Source organism: Bos javanicus, chromosome 7 (genome assembly GCF_032452875.1).
Source record: "Bos javanicus breed banteng chromosome 7, ARS-OSU_banteng_1.0, whole genome shotgun sequence".
NCBI lineage: Eukaryota > Metazoa > Chordata > Mammalia > Artiodactyla > Bovidae > Bos > Bos javanicus.
The window spans coordinates 63255465-63278048 of record NC_083874.1 but is presented as its reverse complement, the minus strand read 5'-3'; the positions used below and the strand labels follow the sequence as shown (position 1 = coordinate 63278048).

Genomic DNA, 22584 nt, shown 5'->3' with positions numbered 1-22584 from the left:
TGTAAGACTAGATACTATGTTATTTAGATAGTAATAATTATGCATTTTAAAAGGAAAAGGATGCTAAATTAAGAGATCAAACTTGGCCTGATTTCAAAATAAACAAACAAAAAATTTTATTTCAAGTAAGAAACAAGTTTATTAAGGTGTACTTAAATAGATCTAATTTCCATTTTTTCTTTATCTGTACCCATTGTCTCCTTTAGCTGATCTATTTTTTGTGGGTGGGGTAATTTCTAGTTTATTCTTCTGATATTTTACCTTATACACAAAAAGCAGCATACTATATCTTATATTTTATTTATCTACTGTAACAATCAGGGTTCTCCAAAGGAAAAGAACCAATAGGATACATAAAATTCACAGGCTAGAAATTCAGGAAAGAGCTGATGTTACAGTCTTGAGTCTGAAACCTGTAGAGCAGGCCAGCAGGCTGGAAACTCAGGCAAGAATTCTGTGTTACAGTCTAGAGGCAGAATTCCTTCTCTGAGAAACCTGGATTGTGCTCCAGTGGCCTTCAGCTGATTGGTTGAGGCTCACCTACCTTGTGGATGCTAACTTGCTTTCCTGAAGGCCAACTACCCTGAGAGCTCAATTGGAAAAGATCCGCCTGCAATGCCGGAGACCTGGGTTCAATCCCTGGGTTGGGAAGATCCCCTGGAGAAGAGAAACGCTACTCACTCCAGTATTCTGGCCTGGAGAATTCCATGGACTGTGTAGTCCATGGGGTCGCAAAGAGTTGGACATGACAGAGTGACTTTCACTTTCACTAAGGCCAACTGATTATAAACGTTAATCATTTCTAGAAAACGCCTCCACAGCAACATCTAGATTAGTATTTGACCGAACAAGTGAGCACCACAGCCTAGCCAAGATATCATATAAAGTTAACCATCTCATCTACTTCCCTTCCTTTTGTTCTTACTTTTCCATTTGACCATCTAGCCTAGAGATGTCTCTATATATGTGGTCAAGTATAATATGTCAAATATTTTCCTTCATTTTTTTAAACGGCAGCTTAACACTCTATTGTATAGATACATTTATTTAACCAGATGATTCCATTGTTTTATAAATACGGCACAATAAAAAATCCTGCACATACATTGCTTCATATTTGTTCCAGCATATTTTAGGAATAGATTCCTAAAAGGCATATACATGCATAATTTTCTTTCATGCCATCAAATTTCCCCTCCATTGGGGTCAGATCTATTAGCACTCTGCCCAGCAACATTGAAGAAAGCCTGTTTTGCCATAATCTCATCAAAAACAAATTTTTTTTTTAAATTTATAAAATGTATATTTTTTTCTCAGTTGGATAAGAATGGAATCTCAGTGGAATAAGAAAAATCTCCTTCTACAAAAGGGTGGGAAACTCTTACCTCTCAGGCCAGAGCCACCCTCCACTAAGGGGATGTCAGGAAACTCATCTGAAGTCCTAAATCAGCACCATTGAATGAGGGGTAGGAAACTTGCTCTCAAACAAGACTCCCTGATGCAAGACAGAATTTGGCAGCCCAGAGGGAGGAACAGGAATACTGAGAAAATCTCATCCCTGAGGCTAAATAAAGTACACAGAACCTAAGACAGAGGCTGGAAATGAGTAAGAACATCTCTTGCCCATCAAAAGGCTTACAGTGAATAATGATCAGTGTCAGGATTTTCTGAGGATCAGATCAGCTTCCCTGGAATAACATGGATCTCCAAACAAGAAATCAGAAGCTGATGGCAATGGTGCTCGCTTACTAGGGGGACAACGGCAAATGGCCAATGCAGACTGAACTCTTAAGTGAGCTTCTTCAAGTGCAAGAAGAAAACAGGTTTGGCATTTCCTTTTAAAGGAGGCAACTCTTTAAGTGGAGAGTCCTATACCTATTTGGTAGCTTGTATTTTTACAGGTCCTTCACTAGAGGCCCAGTGAAGGGTGAGGATGAAGTGGGAAAGGGGAACAGGTGAAGGTATTCAGGATCTAACTTGGCAGGTAAGATCTACCCTGTTGATTTGGTGGAAGAACAAAGCTTTTTAACAAATGGCAGTCTTAGGCTATCTTCTCACTATTTTGCTCTTCTAGCAGTTAAATTGTGCTCTAACAACTGGTTATCACTGCACTGCTCAAGTTATGTGTCTTCAGTTATGTGTCTTAAATATTGAGAAGCAATACCATTAGACATGTTTGAGGGAAGAGTCTATTCTTCTGTTACCATTTTAGTGACACTTTCATCATTACTTAGGAGCTATCATAACCTGTCAGCAGGTTCACGCTCAGTCCCTAGTGGCAGTCACCCTCCACCAGTGAGTCATCAAGTTGGGACAGTGAGCTCCCTACATGACCATGGTGAGCTGAACTTCGTGAATGTTCTTTGGCCATGACCTGCAGAAGGCAATGGCACCCCACTCCAGTACTCTTGCCTGCAAAATCCCATGGATGGAGGAGCCTGGTGGGCTGCAGTCCAAGGGGTCGCTGAGAGACGGACACAACTGAGCAACTTCACTTTCACTTTTCACTTTAATGCACTGGAGAAGGAAATGGCAATCCACTCCAGTGTTCTTGCCTGGAGAATCCCAGGGACGGCGGAGCCTGGTGGGCTGCCGTCTACGGGGTCGCACAGAGTCGGACATGACTGAAGTGACTTAGCAGTAGCAGCAGCAGAGACATACAGGATAATCTGGCCCTTGAGTAAAATTAGGGAGAGGGAAGGTGCCTCAAAACTTAACAGATGGAATGGTAGGTCTCAGAGTTGAATTCGGTTTGATACAGAGAAATGAATTGATGTGGTATTTCTTTTACTAAGATATGTGGAATGAAATTTATACTCATTACACATAAATGAATTTCAACTATATATTAGGGAATAATTCATCTAATACCAAAAATAAAAGTTCCCAATTTTCTCCAAGCCGCATTTTTAAAAGAATTTTATTCTTTAAATATATGTTTGATTTCAGCAGAAAAGGTTTAAGCACAAGAGGACAATTTGTTTCACATATGTCATGACAATTACATCTCCGACCTGGCCAAGCAGCTGTTCCACTTAGAGTCGTGGAAGGACTAAATTATCTTTCAAAGTTCCCTGGAATACAAATACTGACATTTTTGCAAATACATTTCAGTGTAATGTTTTTGTACCAAATGCTGGAGGTAGACAGAATTGATAGAATCCTTTTCAGTAGACATTATTCCACCAATGCTTTCTATTTAAGAGGTCCACTGGAGACTGTGATAGTTACAGCAGTTTAAGGAGTGTTGGCAAGAGGGAGAAATCCAATAACCTAACTGCCATGAGAAATTAATCTAAATGTTAATACTTCCAAATCCCAGACTCCTCTGGGTGTGGGTTTGAAAGAATGGTAGCAAGGCAGAATGTTATTGGGGGAATTGCCAGAGGGACAGCACCAGAGGAAACATTGTACAATCTCTTTCATGATAAGGTGGAATCCAATTAGAACCTGGCCACACAGGTAATGTTTTTCAAGTAAATCAATGCATGATCTTTCCAGATGTCTATATCCAGACTCCAACTGAAGGTAAGGAGGATTTTAGTCTAGGTGCTGCTAGAAATGGAATGTTCCTTAGCTGAGTGTCTCTAAATAAGAGAGTATGTTCATCTGTAGGCACTAATTAGGAACCAATGACCTATTAAACCCTGCTACAGTCACTGCAGCTAAGTTACTTCAGTCGTGTCTGACTCTGTGCGACCCCATAGATGGCAGCCCACCAGGCTCCCCCGTCCCTGGGATTCTCCAGGCAAGAACACTGGAGTGGGTTGCCATTTCCTTCTCCAGTGCATGCAAGTGGAAAGTGAAAGTGAAGTGGCTCAGTCACATCTGACTCTTAGCGACCCCATGGACTGCAGCCCACCAGGCTCTTCTGTCCATGGGATTTTCCAGGCAAGAGTACTGGAGTGGGGTGCCATTGCCTAGAAAGTTGTAATTCATCACACATGGAGTATTTTTGGACACATTGCCATTTACAAGTCAGTTTCTCTCTCTCTCTTACACACACTTAAACAGACACATACACACACACCAAAATTCTATATTTGTACTTCAAGAAATTTATAGTTTAGATTGTGGATGAGAGAGTGAAAACAGATGCTGAATATTCCTTAAACAACTAAAAACACACAACTCTAATTTTATAGTTTAAACAACATAAAGTTAAACACTTACTGTTCCAGGAATTGTGTTGATGACATATTAAATGGATTTAAAATATATGGAAACAGGTGCTCTGTACAGTGCTAGGAGGCAAGGAGGGTGCAATGATTGGCTAAAAAAATAATAGACATCCTTGTTCTCCTGAAATCCACACTTGTTTGGTACCAAATACTGGAGGCAGACAGAACTGATACAATTGGTAAAATAGCTATTAATCCAACATAACCCTATCAGGTGTCACTCCCGTCTGCCATTACAGGAGACATAAGAGACATGGGATCGATCCCTGGGCTTTGATGATCCCCTGGAAGACGGCATGGCAACCCACTCCAGTATTCTTGCCTGGAGAATTCCATGGGCAGAAGAACCTGGCAGGCTACAGTCCACAGGGTCACAAAGAATTGGACTTTACTGAAATTACTTAGCACACACATTTCTCATCAACTCACTTTCTTCCCCTCTTTTCAACTTTATGAGAAGCATCCTGCTATGATTCTCTTTTGAATTTTGTTGATCTTGGTCACTGTGGTTATCTATTCTCTCTTCTATGTTTTTCCTTCTTTCAAGATATCAAAGCCTCCCTTCTGCACCCAAGGAGCTGTGGGAGAAGATTACTCCATCCTTCTTAAGGGTAAAATATGTGACTCAGGCATAAACTGATTAGGATATTCTCATCTCTGATTAATCAAAATTGGATCAATAAGAGGTGAGGCATGGGTTTGCTGAAAGTTTAAGCTTCCTTGTTCTAGGAAAATGTCTTAAAGAGACATTTATTACACTGTATCTGGATTAAGAAGCTTGTTGCTCCAGGAACTGTTGGCAGTCTTATTCTGACCATAGAAAAAAAGCTGGTATGGAATAGGGCTAAGGCAAGAGATGAAATGATATAGACAGATCTTTGATGGTATCATTGAAATGCTGAATCCAACTAGCTCTGAAATTCACTTAATCTCTAGATTTACCAGTTATTTGAGCCAATAAATCTCCTTTATTGTTTAAGTCAATTTGAACTAAGCTTTTTCTTATTTGTAGCTGTAATGTATCCTAAATGATATTGATCATCCCATTAAACAGGGCAATTTGGCAATGTTCAGAAGCCTCAAAAATGGATGTACCCTCTGAGCCAGCAGTTCCTAAGGAAATAGTTGAAAAGCTATGAAGATTTATAAGCACAAGACTCTTTGCAATACTCTTTAGAATAGTCAAATACTTAGAATGACTTAAATTTCTAATGTACAGCTAATCAAGTAAACTGGACTGTCACGATACTACTGAATACCAAGCAGCCACAGAACTTGATGAAGATAATGACACATACTTGGCAATAAAAACTGCACATCATATAGAAAAATAGAAATACAATGAGAGCATGTTTTATTAATTCATTTTCTTTTCAAAAACACAGTATAATAATGGTGCTCATGCCTTTCTGAGTTCTAAGTATTGAGAGCTTTGCACACATTATTGCAGTGCTTTCCAGTCCTGGCTGCATCACAGTCATCTAGAGAAGAGTTTAGAAAAAACAGGACAAGCCAGGGCAATGCAATGAAGTCAGTACTCTGAGGAAGTGGGGTGATCAGAATTTTTCAAGGATTTTGGGTGATTCTTATGCACAGTCAAGACTGAGAATCATAATATTTCTCTTCCTTGGGACAACATTCCTAGTATTATTTGCATAGTAGTTGTATTCCTCATACAGTTGAGGAAATCTTAGAAAGGTTAAGTAACTAGGTTCCTGTAACATGGAAGAAATCAAACTCTACTCAGGGTTATCTAATTAGAAAATGACAATCTTGGTGATGATATCAAAATGTCTTTTAGTGAATGAGGGTGACTATGTGAGGAATTTGGGTGCCACAAAAAAAGACCAGAAGACACACAGAAGTGTCGTGTCTCTAGGAGGTGAGATTATCAATCACTTAGACTTTCTTTCTTATAGACTGAAATGTCATTTTTAATACTCAGGATGCCTTTGTATTATAAATATATACGTATACAGGTACATGTGATAGCTTATGGTGAACGATGCCGGATTTGTCATCTCCGAAGAAGAAGATTTAGCTTCAGGACCAGGGACAAGCCTTGATCACTCAAGAGCTTTTGTGAAGCAGAATTTTTATTAAAGTAAGAAAAGGGACAAAGAAAGCTTCTGACATAGACAGCAGAAAGGGGATGGAGAATGCCCCCCTTGCTAGTGTTATCAAGGCCTTATATACTTTTTTCAGACCCACTCCGTAACATACATCTTAAATTAACAAGATTAGAATGAACAATAGAAAGATCTTACCAGACCCACTCCTATAATATACATTTTAAGATGACAGGATTGGTCAGAAGGTTCTTGTTAAGGAGAAACATGTCCTCAAGCAAGATACATTGTTATATTAACTAAGACAAAGCAATATAGAAAAGAACATTTGTCCTTTTCTCCTTGAGAGCCCCAGACAGCTTTCTCCTTCTTGAGGGCTCCAGACTCTTTTCTTCTCATCAGGAACCCTGGACTTCTTATCAGCCTAACTAGGAATGGACTCTCTCATATGTATGTATGCATATACATGTAAACGTGTGTATACATACACCTATGTATAGGGCTTCCCTGGTGGCTCAGATGGTAAAGAATCTGCCTGCAATGCAGGAGACCTGGGTTTGATCCCTGGGTCAAGAAGATCCCCTGGAGAAGGGAATGGCTACTTAGGATTCTCGCCTGGAGAATCTCATGGACAGAGGAGCCTGTAGGCTACAGTCCATGGGGTCACAAAGAGTTGGATATGACTGAGTGACTAACACTTTCTTTTCCTCATATACTTACATATATGCCATGTCAGGGTCACTGCTGTGTCACCATAATTTCACTGCTCTTCCAAACCTCTGCTCCATGGTACTAGCTCATCCGTAGCACTGCTGTCTAGAATAGCACCCCCTCTTCTCCTAGGAGAATCATGCTGCTGCTGCTGCTGCTAAGTCACTTCAGTCATGTCCGACTCTGTGTGACCCCATAGACGGCAGCCCACTAGGCTCCCCCGTCCCTGGGATTCTCCAGGCAAGAACACTGGAGTGGGTTGCCACTTCCTTCTCCAAAGCATGAAAGTGAAAAGTGAAAGTGAAGTCGCTCAGTCGTGTCCGACACTCAGCAACCCTATGGACTGCAGCCTTCCAGGCTCCCCCATCCATGGGATTCTCCAGGGAGGAGTACTGGAGTGGGGTGCCATTGCCTTCTCCGAAGAGAATCATACTGTGTCTGAATATCAAATTGTCCCCTATCCTCAGTTTCTCAAATTCTCATTTTGAGTTGCAAGGTAACATTTCCATCTGTATTGAAAATAGCCATCAAAACAATAAATAAATAAACAAGAAGCATAATTATTAGAGAAATGCAAATCAAAACTACACTGAGGATATATGTGTATATATATATATATACACACACATATGTATGTATGTATACTTACATCTGATTCATGACATTATATGGCAAAAACCAACACAACTGTGTAAAGCAATTACTCTCCAATTTAAAAAAGGGATGGGGAACACATGTATACCTGTGGCGGATTCATTTTGATATTTGGTAAAACTAATACAATTATGTAAAGTTTAAAAATAAAATTAAAAAAAAAAAAACCAAAAAAAAAAAAAAAGAAAAAAAAAAGATTCTACTAAATTGGAAAAATAAATAAAAAAAAAAATAAAAAAGCTACCAGGACATCAAGTTTTCTTTCCAAATCCATGTGAATTTATATACAAGGCAGTCCATCTCTTCCATTTATAAGCAGATCAAAGTCATAAAAATTGCTAAGCTCCACAGTCCTTGACAGTAGGGACTGGGTTTGATTTGTAACATATGATACAAAACAACCAGTTGTACCATAAAAACAATATAGTACAAAACAAAACCACTAGCTCATATATTCTATCACTCATAAACTATCAAACAATCATGTAGTACCAGCTCCGCCAGGGTGTGGATGACTCTGAAAGCCCTTCAGGGCATGTGCTGGCCTATAGTGTCAGAAGAAGATGTCCTGTTATTCAATGACTGCGGCAACATGGATTTCCTGTAAGTGGTTATGTGTTTTGTGATGATGATTTCCTCTGGAAAAGGAAGTAATTTTGTGACTTTGAGGCATGGAAGCAAACAAAACAGAAGTTAAAGGAATATAAGATGAGATGAAGACAAGATAATTACCTTATTTACACGTAGATAATTCTTCAAGACAACTTAGTATTAAAGATCGAAGATCAATATGATAAGAAATTGAAAATTTTTATAAAAAGTGTAAAATGCTCTCCTGTACCCATTTTTTTCCCTTTTGAAGATAGCTGGCCAAATATTTTATTTGTGAGCTGTGAGGGTCTTTTCCTCTTTCTAGAAAAAGACTTCAGAATGATTCTGGCAGTCTACCTCTGTCACTGAAAAAGACAACTCAGTTTACTTACTGACAGATTATGAATATAAACTGATACCTTCTGTTTGAAATGAAAATTTATAGACATACATGAATCTATTAAGTTGTTATCCAAGAAATGAATTTTGGGTTTTGAGGAGGACTAAAATGCCTCCTGAAAAGCCTGTATGCAGGTCAACAAGCACCAGTTAGAACTGGACATGGAACAACAGACTAGTTCCAAATTGGGAAAAGAGTACATCAAGGCTGTATATTGTTACCCTACTTATCTAACTTATATGCAGAATACATCATTAGAAATGCTGGACTGGATGAAGCACAATCTGGAATCAAGATTGCTGGGAGAAATATCAATAACCTCAGATATGCAGATGACACCACCCTTATGGCAGAAAGTGAAGAGGAACTAAACAGCTTCTTAATGAAGGTGAAAGAGGAGAGTGAAAAAGCTGACAAATATCAACATTCAAACAAAAAATATCATGGCATCTGCTCCTATAACTTCATGGCAAGTAGATGGGGAAACAATGGAAACAGAGACTATGTTTTGGGGCTCCAAAATCACTGCAGATTGTGACTGCAGCCATGAAATTAACAGACGCTTGCTTCTTGGAAGAAAAGCTATGACAAACCTAGACAGTATATTAAAAAGAAGAGACATTACTTTGCCGATAAAGATCCATCTAGTCAAAGCTACAGTTTTTCCAATAGTCATGTATGGATGTGAGAGTTCGACCATAAAGAAAGCTGAGCGCTGAAGAATTGACACGTTCCAACTGTGCTGTTGGTGAAGATTCTTGAGTCCCTTGGACTGCAAGGAGATCAAACTAGTCAATCCTAAAGGAAATCAACTCTGAATATTCATTGGAAGGACTGATGCTGAAGCTGAAGCTCCAATATTTTGGTCACCTGATGTGAGGAGCCAACTCATTAGAAAAAAAACCCAATACAGGAAAGATTGAAGGCAGGAGGAGAAAGGGATGACAGAAGATGAGACGGTAGGATGGCATCACTGACTCAATGGACTTGAGTTTGAGCAAGTTCCAGGAGATGGGGGAGGACAGGGAAGCCTGGTGTGCTGCAGTCCATGGGGTTGCAAAGAGTTGGACATGACTGAGCAACTGAAGAACAAACAAAAATAGGGCTGGTAATTTTTGTCTTATTTCTTCCTATAGCTTTTGATGTTTTACCATAATTGCATATTCAATTCAGTTCAGTCACTCAGTCATGTCCTACTCTTTGTAACCGCATGGACTGAAGTATGCCAGGCCTCCCTGTCCATCACCAACTCCCAGAGTTTACTCAAACTCATGTCCATTGAGTCGATGATGCCATCCGACCATCTCATCCTCTGTTGTCACCTTCTCCTCCTGCCTTCAATCTTTCCCAGCATCAGCATCTTTTCAAATGAGTCAGTTCTTCTCATCAGATGGCCAAAGTAGTGGAGTTTCAGCTTCAACATCAGTCCTTCTAATGAATATTGAGGACTGATTTCCTTTAGGATTGACTGGTTGGATCTCCTTGTAGTCCAAGGGCCTCTCAGGAGTCTTCTCCAATACCACAGTTCAAAAGCATCAGTTCTTTGGTGCTCAGCTTTCTTTATAATCCAATTCTCACATCCATACATGACTACTGGAAAAACCATAGCTTTGACTAGATGGAACTTCGTTGGCAAAGTAATGTCTCTGCTTTTTAATATGCTGTCTAGATTAGTCATAACTTTTCTTCAATGGAGCAAGTGTCTTTTACTTTCATGGCTGCAGTCACCATCTGAATATTACTTTGTTAAAAAAACTTTAGCATCTCTCAAAAAAAAAAAAAAAAAAAACACTGAGGTATTACCTCTCAATAGTCAGAATGGCCATCATTAGAAAGTCCACAAGTAACAAATGCTCAGGAGGGTGTGGAGAAAAGGGAATCCTTCTATACTGTTAGTGGGAATGTAATCTTGTGTAACCTCTATGGAAAATAGTATAGAGGTTCCTCAAAAAACTAAAAATAGAGTTTCTATATTGATCTAGCAGTCCCACTCCTGGGCATAAACCCAGAGAAAATTATAATTTGAAAAGATATACATACACTTATGTTCACTGCAGCACTATATACAATAACCAAGACAGGGAAACAGCCTAAATGTTGATCAACAGAGGAATGGATAAGGGAGATATGGTACATACATACAATGGAATAGTACTCAGCCATAAAAATAATGGAATAATGCCATTTGTAGCAACATGGATAGACCTAGAGATTATCATATTAAGGGAAGTAAGTCAGACAGAAAAAGACAAATACCATATAACATGACTTATATGTGGCATCTGACACAAGTGAACCTATCTGTGAAAGAGCATCATGCACACAGAACAGACTGGCAGTTGCCAAAGGGGAGACGGGTTTGGGGAAGGGATGGGTTGAGATTTGGGGACTAGCTGATGCAAGCTAGTATACACAGGATCTATAAACAACAAGGTCCTACTATATAGAACAGCGATCTATATTCAATATCCTGTGATAAACCATAATTGAAAATATAAGGACGTAGCTGAATTACTTTGCTGTACACTTGAAATTAACCTACTAGTGTAAATCAATTATACTTCAAAAAAAAAAAGAATTTTAAGAATTCTAAGGCTTACCAAAGAACTAAGGTTGCTAACAACAACAACAAATCACACGTGAATCAGAAGCTAGCTCCTAAGTTCAAACACATCTATTTGAAAATTAATAGTATGATCAAATAAACTCTTTTGGCATCATTTAAAACAACTGAAGAGTTGTTTCACTGAACATTTTACAAAGTTGACTTAGTAAAATTCTGTTCTATGTTAATATAGCTTCAGACAAGTTTTCCCCTCTGATTTTATCCTAGCTTGCTAAAGAAATACAGAATGTACGTTCTCAGGGAGATAAACACATCGTTCAAAACAAAAATGCGCTATTTTCAATTTTCTGACAGAACAGTTTTCAAGGTGCTTGTTCTGATAATCAGTATTACCAGATATATTTCCCTTAAAAATTTTCCCATGTAGGATTAAGAGGTACAAACTATCATGTATAAAATAAGCTATAAGGGTATGTTGTGCAGCACAGATAGCCAATATTTTATAATAACTATAAATGGAGCATAACCATTAAAACTGTGAATCACTATAATATACACCTATGACATATTTTACATCATCAATATTTCAATAAAAATATTTTCCCAGGACTTCCCTGGTGGTCCAGGGTTAAGGGACTCTGCACATCTAATGCACGGGTGCAGGTTTGATCCCTGGTCAGGGAACTAAGATCTCAGAAGCCATGCAGGATGGCCATTTCTACAAAACTTCTACAAGAAAGCAAAGAATAGTACCCTTATGCCCTTGACAAAAGCAGTGATTTCTCTAAGAAGACCAATGACATTAGCCATAAAATATACAATACGGAAAAAAATAAGCGTGCCTCCATTCCAACAAAAATTTAAAAATAATAATTTCCCCATGTATATTATTCAAGAAATCCAGCCAGGTGGATCTCTAAGCCCCATTGCTGTCCCTCCATAGGAGCTGCTCACCTGAATGAACTCTCCTGGCAGCTTGCCCTTCAGAAGGAACACGGCCTTCAGGAAGGAACACAGCTTTGTGATACCCATGCCAGACTTCTGACTTCCAGTACTGTAAGATAATAACCCTGTGTTGTTTTTAAGTCACTATGGTTGTGGTAATTTATTATAGCAGAAATGAATTATAGCAGAGATGGGATTGTCATTGCCAGTGACACTGACAATACAGTGTCACTCTCCTGTATTGAGGACAGTGGGCTCCTGCCCACTAGGCTTCAGGCCTCCCTGCTTCAATAGAGCAGGTCCATCTTCTATGTAACAGTTCTTTTGAAGAAAAGTTATGTGAGTAAAAATGTTTGAAATCAACTCATTGGAACCAACTCCTTTATTTATCAGATGAGGAAAAGGTAGCTCACAGACTGTCAAAGCTCATGGAGTACAGTCTTTTCCATGATCAAGAACTTGAGTCTAGGACTCCAACCCTCAGTCCAGGACAGTGAGTACATTCATTTCCATTGCTGCTGTATCAAATTACAACCACCTTAATAGCTTAAAAACAACACATGGTTATTATCTTACAGTACTTGAGGTCAAAATTCTGACATGGGTATCACAAGGCTGTGTTCCTTTCTGGAGGCTCTAGGGGAGAATGTATTCATGCTTTTTGCAGCCTCTAGAGGCTGCCTACATCCCTTGGCTTGTGGCCTCTTCCTCTATCTTCATTTAAAGTTGCTAATATTGGGTTGAGTTCTGTTCATGCAGCTATCTCTCTGGTTCTCTCTTCCATAGTCTTACCTACCTATGAACACAGCCAAGAAAAGTTTTATACTTTTAAAAGCTCATGTGATTACATGGGTCAGAATGGCCATTATCAAAAAATCTGCAAACAATAAATACTGGAGAGGATGTGGAGAAAAGGGAACCCTCTTGCACAATTGATGGGAATGTAAGTTGATATACCCACCAAGGAGAACACTATGAAATTTCCTTTAAAAACTAGGAATAAAACTACCACATGACTCACCAATCCCACTACTGGGAATATACCCTGAGACAACTACAATTCTAAAAGATATATGCACCCCAATATTCATTGCAGCACTATTTACAATAGCCAGGACATGGAAGCAACCTAAATGTCCACTGACAGAAGAAAGGATAAAGAAGTTGTGGTACATATATGCAATGGAATATTATGCAGCCATTAAAATGGATTTAAGTCAGTTCTAGTGAGGTGGATGAACTTGGCACCCGTTACACAGAGTGAAGTAAGTAACAAAGAGAAAAACAAATATCATATATTAATGCATATATATATATATACACATAGAATCTAGAAAAATAGTACCTATTTGCAAGGCAGCAATAGAGATGTAGACATAAAGAATAGATTTGTGGACACAGCAGGGGAAGGAGAGGGTGGGATGAATTGAGAGGGTAGCACTGAAACATATACATTACCATATGTAAAGTAGATAGCCAGCGGTAACTTGCTGTATGATGCAGGGAGCTCAACCCAGTGCCCTGTGACAGCCTAGATGGGTGGGATGGGGTGGGAGGAGTGAGGGAGGTTCAGGAGGGAGGGGACCTATGTATACCTAGGGCTGATTCATGCTGATGTGCGGCAGAAACCAACACAACACTGTAAAGCAATTATCCTCCAATTCAAAATACACAAATTAAAAAAAAAAAAAAAAACTCATGTGATTACATTAGACTCATCTAGATAATCCAGAATAATCTTCCTGTCTCAAGATCCTTAATTTAATCACATCAGCACAATCCTTTTTGCCTTGGAAAGAAATAGTCGCAGGTACTGGAAATTAAGATGTTAACGTTTGGGGGGAGCCATTATTCTGCCTACCACCATGACTATTAATACTGTTGTCTGTCCTAGCAGGACTGACAGACACAGCATACTCATTAATATTAATTCCAACTTGCCAAGGCCATGATTCCCAAGCATAGACATGTTCACTGCTAGAGTAGTCCATAAGGAGAGGGACAGAGATGAGAGAGGGAAATCATTTTTCAAAGGTTTTGGGCATTAGTTTTACTTTGTTTTGTTTTTAAAATCACAGATGCCCTCTATTTCATGCATGGTATAAACTCTTAGCACAGTGATTATATTAATACCAACATTTCTTTTTGTATATTCTCATAGAGTTTAAATTCTATGAAAGAGACATTTTACTGGTATGGGGTATATAAGAAGCAAGAAAGGAAGATTAGGAGCATTTTTCTTAAAAATATATATATATATATCACATAGATTTTAATGTAAGGACTTAGTAAGTTAGAATTCAGGTTGTACATTATCACATATAATTTATTTCAGACCCATCTCTTGCAAAATGGTGAATGTCACTGCCAAGAAAACACATGTCCTTAAGAGGCTGAGTAACATGAGGAAATTTTTTGAAAACAAACTGGTAACTCAAATTCCTGAGGGCAAAACTGTCAAGTCTCTTGGTCAAATAGTCCTTTTGTATTAGCAAGTTGCTGGAGGCAATGTCACAGCCTTGAATCAAGGGGTCTGGTAATTCCTAACAGGAGGTGAAAAATCCCCCAGGAGCTCTGGAATCTCTGCTCTCTATATGCCCTCCACGCAGATCTCGGCTGTGCTGATCACATTGACAGAGATGTGACACTTACCGTCAAAGCCACCCTTCCTTTTCCTACCTTCAAATCTCTAGCTCTTTCACTCTCTCTGTATCCTCCTTTTAGAGGTTATACAGTATCCGTCAGTCACAGAAAACGATGTCATTCCCTTCTTCAGTCAAACACAAGGGGGTTTAGAGAATACGAGATTATGCTTTAAACACTAACATACATTCTTGACATCTCTGGAGAACCCCAGAGGACAGTCATTTAACAAACATACACTGAGAACCTATTTCGCTAATTTCTGGGCAATGGGTTTTAATCTGGGTTATACCATGGAATCACCAGGCAAAATCTTTTAAGAAGCATATTGATGCCTGTAGTTCTACCTCTGAGAGTCTGATATAATTGGTTCATTAAAAATGCAAACCCTATGGCTGCTTACACACCCTTTACTGCCTCATGAAATTATCTTCTAGAGGAGAGAGGTGGGTTCCATAAACAGTTATGTTAATAAACATCTCAGGTCAGTGGTAGTGGTTCTCAGAATATACTTTGAGTACCAAAGTGATGGATGACAAAGAATTTTAGGGCAGCAGAGAAAGGCTGAACTAGAAGGTATGCTCATTTGAGACATGGTATGTTTTAGTGATGATTACATCTGGTCCCATCACTTCATGGGAAATAGACGGGGAAACAGTGGAAACACTGTCAGACTTTATTTTTACGTACTTCGGCTGAGCGCCGAAGAATTGATGCTTTTGAACTGTGGTGTTGGAGAAGACTCTTGAGAGTCCCTTGGACTGCAAGGAGATCCAACCAGTCCATTCTAAAGGACATCAGCCCTGGGATTTCTTTGGAAGGAATGATGCTAAAGCTGAAACTCCAGTACTTTGGCCACCTCATGTGAAGAGTTGACTCATTGGAAAAGACTCTGATGCCAGGAGGGGCTGGGGGCAGGAGGAGAAGGGGATGACAGAGGATGAGATGGCTGGATGGCATCACTGACTTGATGGACGTGAGTCTGAGTGAACTCTGGGAGTTGGTGATGGACAGGGAGGCCTGGCGTGCTGCGATTCATGGGGTTGCAAAGAGTCAGACTTGACTGAGTGACTGATCTGACTGAACTGAACTGACAGTGTAAAAACAAAGACAGAAACATAAAGCCTAGACTCGACAGAATGAACTAAAAGTAAACTATTTTCTCATGAACAGCAGCAAAGAAACAGCAACTCTGGAATCCAAATCCAGAAATTCTAACTTCTATGCTGTTTCTTTCCTTACTATCTTCACCATTTTATGATTTATAAATATGTCATAAAATCTTCAGAATGGTAAGATTTCACCCAAATGAAAGCAGCCCTAAATGTTGATAGTATGTAAAATAGATAGCTAGTGGGAAGCTACTATATAAAACAAGGAGCTCAGCTTGGTGCTTTGTGATGACCTAGAAGGTAGATAGCATATTAAAAAGCAGAGACATTACTTTGCAGCAAAGGTCCATCTAGTCAAAGCTATGGTTTTTCCAGTAGTCATGTATGGATGTGAGAGTTGGACTATAAAGAAAGCTGAGCGCCAAAGAATTGGTGCTTCTGAATTGTCGTGTTGGAGAAGACTCTTGAGAGTCCCTGGACTGCAAGGAGAACCAACCAGTCCATTCTAAAGGAAATCAGTCCTGAATGTTCATTGTAAGGACTGATGTTGAAGCTGAAACTCCAATACTTTGGCCACCTGATGCGAAGAGCTGACTCATTGGAAAAGACCCTGATGCTGGGAAAATTGAAGGCAGGAGAAGGGGACGACAGAAGATGAGATGGTTGGATGGCATCACTGATTCAACGGACGCAAATTTGAGTAAACTCCAGGAGTTGGTGATAGACAGGGAGGTCTGGTGTGCTGCAGTCCATGGGGTCGCAAAGAGTCGGACACGACTGAGCGACTGAACTGAACTGAAAAGGGTGGGATGGGATGGAATGGGGGAAGGTGGGAGGGAGGTTCAAAAGGGAGGGGATTTATACCTATAGCTGATTTACCTCTTTGTACAGAAGAGACAAACACAACATTGTACAGCAGTTATACTCTAATTTAAAAAAAAAAAAAGTTGATAACTTGCTCCCTGCCTAGAAGACAGCAATTCCAAAATGAGATCAATAACTTCATGCTTTACCATCACTTAATAAAGATCATTTTCTAAGCCATGCCCTTTCCAGGCTGGTTTGCTCCTTGTAGATCCTGAAGCTGAAATTTGAACCTTTCTCTCATTAGAAATCACTGAACCTGTAGTCTGTCTGCATGTTGTACTTCTTCATGCACAGATACAGAGAAAATAACTAACAAGTTACCTAGTTGGGGCTTTCTGTAAGAGTTCTGATGAAAAAGTATGTATGTTGTTTTAAAGCATTTAATCCACAGATCCCCATGTGGGTATTTAAAGCATGACAGCAATTGCTATTTGAAGCAAACTTGAAAGAGCAAAAATTCAAAGAAAAGTTGACTCTGATCTTTCAACTTGATTCAATGTCAGCTTAACCCTTAAGTTAATTCCCCAGGCTAAATAGAACCAGGCTAATTTTAACTTCAGAGTCTGAATTCTTTAATACAGTATACTGTCTCTAGCCTTCCTTTTATTCCTGGGCACAATTTCTGAGAGACAAACTGCTTGTTCCTGGTACATGGTAAGAACAGAAAAGATCATGACCTTTGCTCTCATCTTCATTTGTGAAACCTCAAGCTATATTACTTATTTGCTGTATCTAACATACATGAAAAAGAAATTCAGTTGCAAAGAAAGCTTCACTGACTTTGCATCCGATCTTTATAAATGACCTTTCAGTCTTATTATGCTATTTCCTCTTTTCCTTAAGGAAGGAAAAGGAATGCACTTGACTAAGGAATGACCTACCTATCAGTTCAACGTTCCCTGGCTTAACTTAGCAGTTATTAATGAGGAGAGGCTCTTTCACATGTCTTTGACTTGGTCACTTAATGAGAATTCAGTTCAATAAATCTTTCCAAGGCTTGAGGACCGTTCCACCATTATCTCCCCCAAACCTGCATCTAGGTTCTTAAGAGGATTTATCTTTTTGCTCCTATTAACACAACACATTCACACATACACACACACACACAAAACAGTATTTATATCTAAAGATATATGTACATAATGTACAAGTCAAACAGTACCATAAACAAGAATAAAAGTGTAGACGCCTTCTGCTTGGCTCTGCCACAAGCCAGGGAGAAGAGGTATTGTAAATTGCCTCATCAAACTAGGGTGAGGAGACTCTGCGGAAGTTTTCTTGAAGAGGTATATTTGCTAATAAAGGTGTGATTCCCACAGGAGGGAACAAACAAACAAAAAAAACTTCTGAAAAGAGTCTGGTCAATATCTGGTAACCCGGCCTCTAAGGTTTCCCCCAGAGCACTGCAACCACCCACCTGCCCTTCTAATCCCACTTCTGCAAACAACTTCTGCTGAATAGCCAACACCTCCTGGGGTGGTGGTTTGAAGGTAGTGAAACTGACAGCAACTTCGTCTTTGCATTTATTCTTTAACTTCACTCTCCCTCTCAAACACAGTTGAGAAAGAGCAAGACCTCTTTTCCTCTGTCCTATAACCAAAGAGTGGGAGAAAGTCTATTCTTTTTCCCTTTCCCTCCCAAGAATAGAAACAGGAGAGTGAACACGAGTAACGTGAATTTGCATCAGTTATGCCCATTTGTTGGTCATAGTGTGGTCCTCCTTGGAACAAAGATACAACAATTTCTCTCCAACTTTCAGATATTCATAGGAACACATAGATTTGTGAGAATATTTCCAATTCATATTTCCTTATTCATTCGGGTCAGTCTTTCCACTTTTATCAGCTCACAATATCATTTTCTCAATCATCCTCTGTGTGGGTGGATGAATTATTACCTCCTCAGCATCCAGCCTCAGGATACCCCCCTTGTCACATCCTTCCTCCTCAGACACTGTTTAACTCTTCCTTGCCTGTTTCATTTTCAGCCACTTCAGCCTCTTTGTCTTTTCACAACTGCTGGCCCCTGTCCCAGATCCCCATCTCTGTTTGTCTCTCCCCAGGTCTCCCTCAAACATTTTCTGAAGCTTTGGTCCCCCATGCCCTCTGGCTATGCCACACAGATGGCTGGGTCTTCTGCCAACACAAAAGAGAAATCTATTGGCTTCAATTGTTTATTGGTTCAAAAAGTGAAAATAATTTCCCACAGAGACGACAAGAACCTGACTCCCTTCACATCATGAAGCTGGATGAGCCTCTCTCCTCTGAATCTGAACACATGGTACCTTTTCCCTCAGAAATCCCAGGCCAGGTGATTCTTGCCCTCTGAGACAGGAGGGAAAGGCGCAGGGCACAGCTGCTAGATAAATGCAGAAAGGGAACAGAGCTTAGAATGCAATAAAAACTGGCCGCAACCAGCTGAAATCAATGAGGACAGTGTGGTCACTGACCTTTAGCTCATTATGCCTTCATTATAATACTAAAAAATCACTGTCCCTTAACACCGTGACATTTTCAGGGCAGAACCAAAATAGGCCAAAAAGTAGGCAGTGGCCCACTTCCTAAGAATCTCTACCTTCCCCAAAACAGCAGGAATACAGCCATTTCTTCAAAGAAGACATACAGATGGCCAAAAAACACACGCAAAGAAGCTCAACATCGCTCATTGTTAGAGAAATGCAAATCAAAACTACAATGAGGTATCACCTCACACCAATCAGAATGGCCATCATCAAAAAATCTACAAACAATGAATGCTGGAGAGGATGTGGAGAAAAGTACCTCTTATACTACCGGTGGGAAAGTAAATCGATACAGCCATTATAGAGAACAGTATGGAGATTCTTTCTTAAAAAACAAAAACAAAAACCTAGGAATAAAACTACCATATGACCCAGCAATCCCACTACTGGGTATATACCCTGAGAAAACCATAATTCAAAAAGACACATGTACCCCAGTGTTCACTGTAGCACTGTTTTCAGTAGCTAAGACATGGACAAAACCTAGATATTCTTCGAGAGATGAATGGATAAAGAAGTTGTGGTACATATATACAATGAAATATTACTAAGCCATAAAAAGCAATGAATTTGAGTCAGCTGTAGTGCACTGGATGAACCCAGAACCTGTTACACAGAGAGAAGTCAGTCAGAGAAAAATATCTTATATTAACACAAATATATGGAATCTAGAAAAATAGTACTGATGAACCAAATTGTAGGAAAAGAATGGAGACCCAGACATAGAGAACAGACTTGTGGGCACAGCAAGGGAAAAGGAGGGTGGGACAAATTGAGAAAGTAGCATTGACATATATATACTATCAAATATCAAATAGCTAGCTAGTGGAAGCTGCCATGTAACACAGGGAGCCCAGCCTGGTGCTCTGTGATGACTTAGAGGGGTGGGATAGAAGCAGTGGGGGAGGCTCAAGAGGGAGAGGGGATACACACACACACACACATACATACATGAGAGGACTGACTTGTGTTGTTTTACCACAGAAACCAACATATTGTAAAGCAATTATCCTCCAATTAAATTTAAGTAAAAACTAAAGGATAACTCACTTCACTCAACTTTTTTCTTTTAAGAACTACCAATAAAAGGTCTGTCATCTTCCATTTCATTTATTCAACTTCAATAAATACGTTTGAACTAAAAAAAAAAAAAATAGCAGGAATATTCCTCCCACTCATCAGCGTATGAAATTACTCAGCCTATAAAAAAACCAACAACCCCAAGCCCCAGGGCTGCCTCTCACTCTCTGAGATAGTGGGCATTCTGCCTATGGAGTAGCATCTCTTTAAACTCGCTTTTGCTTTCCTTTGACTCATTGTTGCATTCTTTCCTTCAGAAAGCCAAGGACTCTCACTTGGCAGTTGGTCCCAGGGACTTGAGAATGACTGTTTCCCTTTCCTGCAGCACCTCTATCACAGTCAAAACACATGGGCCTCATAAGTTCAAGTGTTTGCAATACACAGGGGAACTAGGCAAGACACCTCCAAAGTGGAGAAATCAGAACAGTCATAGAGTTGGATACCACATAAGTCTTGTTCCTATTTTCATAGGTTTCTACAAGTGACTGAAAAGCAGCCATTGGAACTTACTGCATCTATGATGCCCCAGTTACGCCCTCCCTCTCCCTCAGTCCCCTGTGGACTGAAAGTCTCAGCCTGAGTCCAAGCTTCAGTGGAGTGCAGAGTCCTCCTGCCAGTGGAACCCGGGAGTAATAGACCAGGTTCTGTCTGAATGTCCTAGAGATATAGCTAGTTTTCAAAACTCACCTTTCAGGCATATACCTCTAGGGAAAGAGGGTACCATTAAAGACGCAAAATAAAAGCCCTTGGATCATTCATGCTTGCCTTCTCTTCCCAGTCTCCCCAAACTGACACCAGACATCCCTCATCAATGAGAACTTCACCACGTGCCAGCACAAGGCAAGACCACTCCAACTCCTGCAAGGCTCTTGACTTTTCAAACAGGAGTGGAAGACCCAACAAACCCTAGGGAGACCCTCAAGTGCCAGAAACCCATAGAAATAGGCCCAAGCTAATGCTAAGCTCTAGATACCTGCTCCCCTGAGTCTAGATTCACCCGTGCTGCCTGGGACCCTGGAACAAAGCTGACAGGAGTCCAAGGATGTCAGACTCGGACATACCCCCGAAAGCCTCACTCTCTCAGTGAAGGCCAAGGGAGGCACTGCCTGCAGTCAGCTCTGCCCTCCTTGGTAGTAGTGGCCTTGTGCTCTAGACCTGACTAGCTCTCCAAATCTGAAGGACACACAGATATAAGCATTTTGAAGACTTCCCTGGTAGTCAAGTGGTTAAGAATCCACCTGCCAACGCAGGGGACATGCATTTGATCCCTGGTCTGGGAAGATTCCACGTGCTGCAGAGCAGCTAAGCCCTTGCACAACTACTGATCCTGTGCCCTAGAGCCTGTGCTTCACAACAGAAGAAATCACTGCCATGAGAAGCCCACGCACCGCAACTAGAGAAAGTCTGCAAACAGCAAGAAAGACCCCCATGCAGCCATAAATAAATAAATAATTTTTAAAAGATATAAGCATTTCGAAAATTCTGTCAGCTACAAAGTTTTCTCACTGAAAATTCATTCTGCTCCCAGAAACATTCAGTCTTTCCTTCGCCCGCCTGCCCAAAGGTGGGGAGGCTATCTTGGCAAAATCTGTCTATCAGCAAGCCCAGAACAGGACTGACCAACACTTACCCGTAAACCAGGAGAAGAGACGCCGACCTCCCGGTCAGAGACCTGATCCTGTCCTCTTGGTGGACATCTCGCAGCCTCTCTACTCTGTAAAGGGAGAAGCATGATGTGAGTTTCCTATAAGTTACAGCAGGTGTGAGGAGGATGGAAGATTGCTTCAGAGAAACACGTGCACACAGAGGGGACCAACAGGAGATTGTAGGGATGTTTTTCAAAGCCCTACTGTGTACAAAATCACCTGGAAATGGTAAACATGTATGGTTCTGGGCTTCAGTCACAAAGATTCTGTTCAATGATAAACACCTTGGCTACGCCTAGTGCATATACATTGCCAACACCAAAGAGACGGGTCTAGAATGATGATAACCCAAGAGGACAGACCTTTCTACTTTATGGGAGCTTTCTGTTTCCAGGGAAAGAGTGGCTTTGGCCTCTGGCTAAGTCCATGATAATAACAATAAAAAAGTTACCTTTTACACAGTGCTTACTCTCTGCCAGGTACTATGTGGGGTGCTCTATATGTATTATTTAGTTATCCTTCACTAAGAGATGGTAATGTCATCCCCATTTTATAAAAGAGGGCAAGATTGGCTGCTACGTGCCTGAGGCTACACAGC

At 40.2% G+C, this 22584-nt stretch overlaps 1 long non-coding RNA gene across 1 annotated transcript in view; it reads right to left on the bottom strand.

Annotated features, from left to right (window-relative positions):
• The window catches only part of LOC133251520 (uncharacterized), a 247981-nt gene extending 225925 nt beyond the window's left edge, over nt 1-22056 (bottom strand). The window contains exon 1 of the long non-coding RNA XR_009737665.1: nt 21971-22056. This is a non-coding gene — a long non-coding RNA (uncharacterized LOC133251520). The remainder of the gene's footprint in view (nt 1-21970) is intronic.
• Nucleotides 22057-22584: the final 528 nt, after the last annotated feature.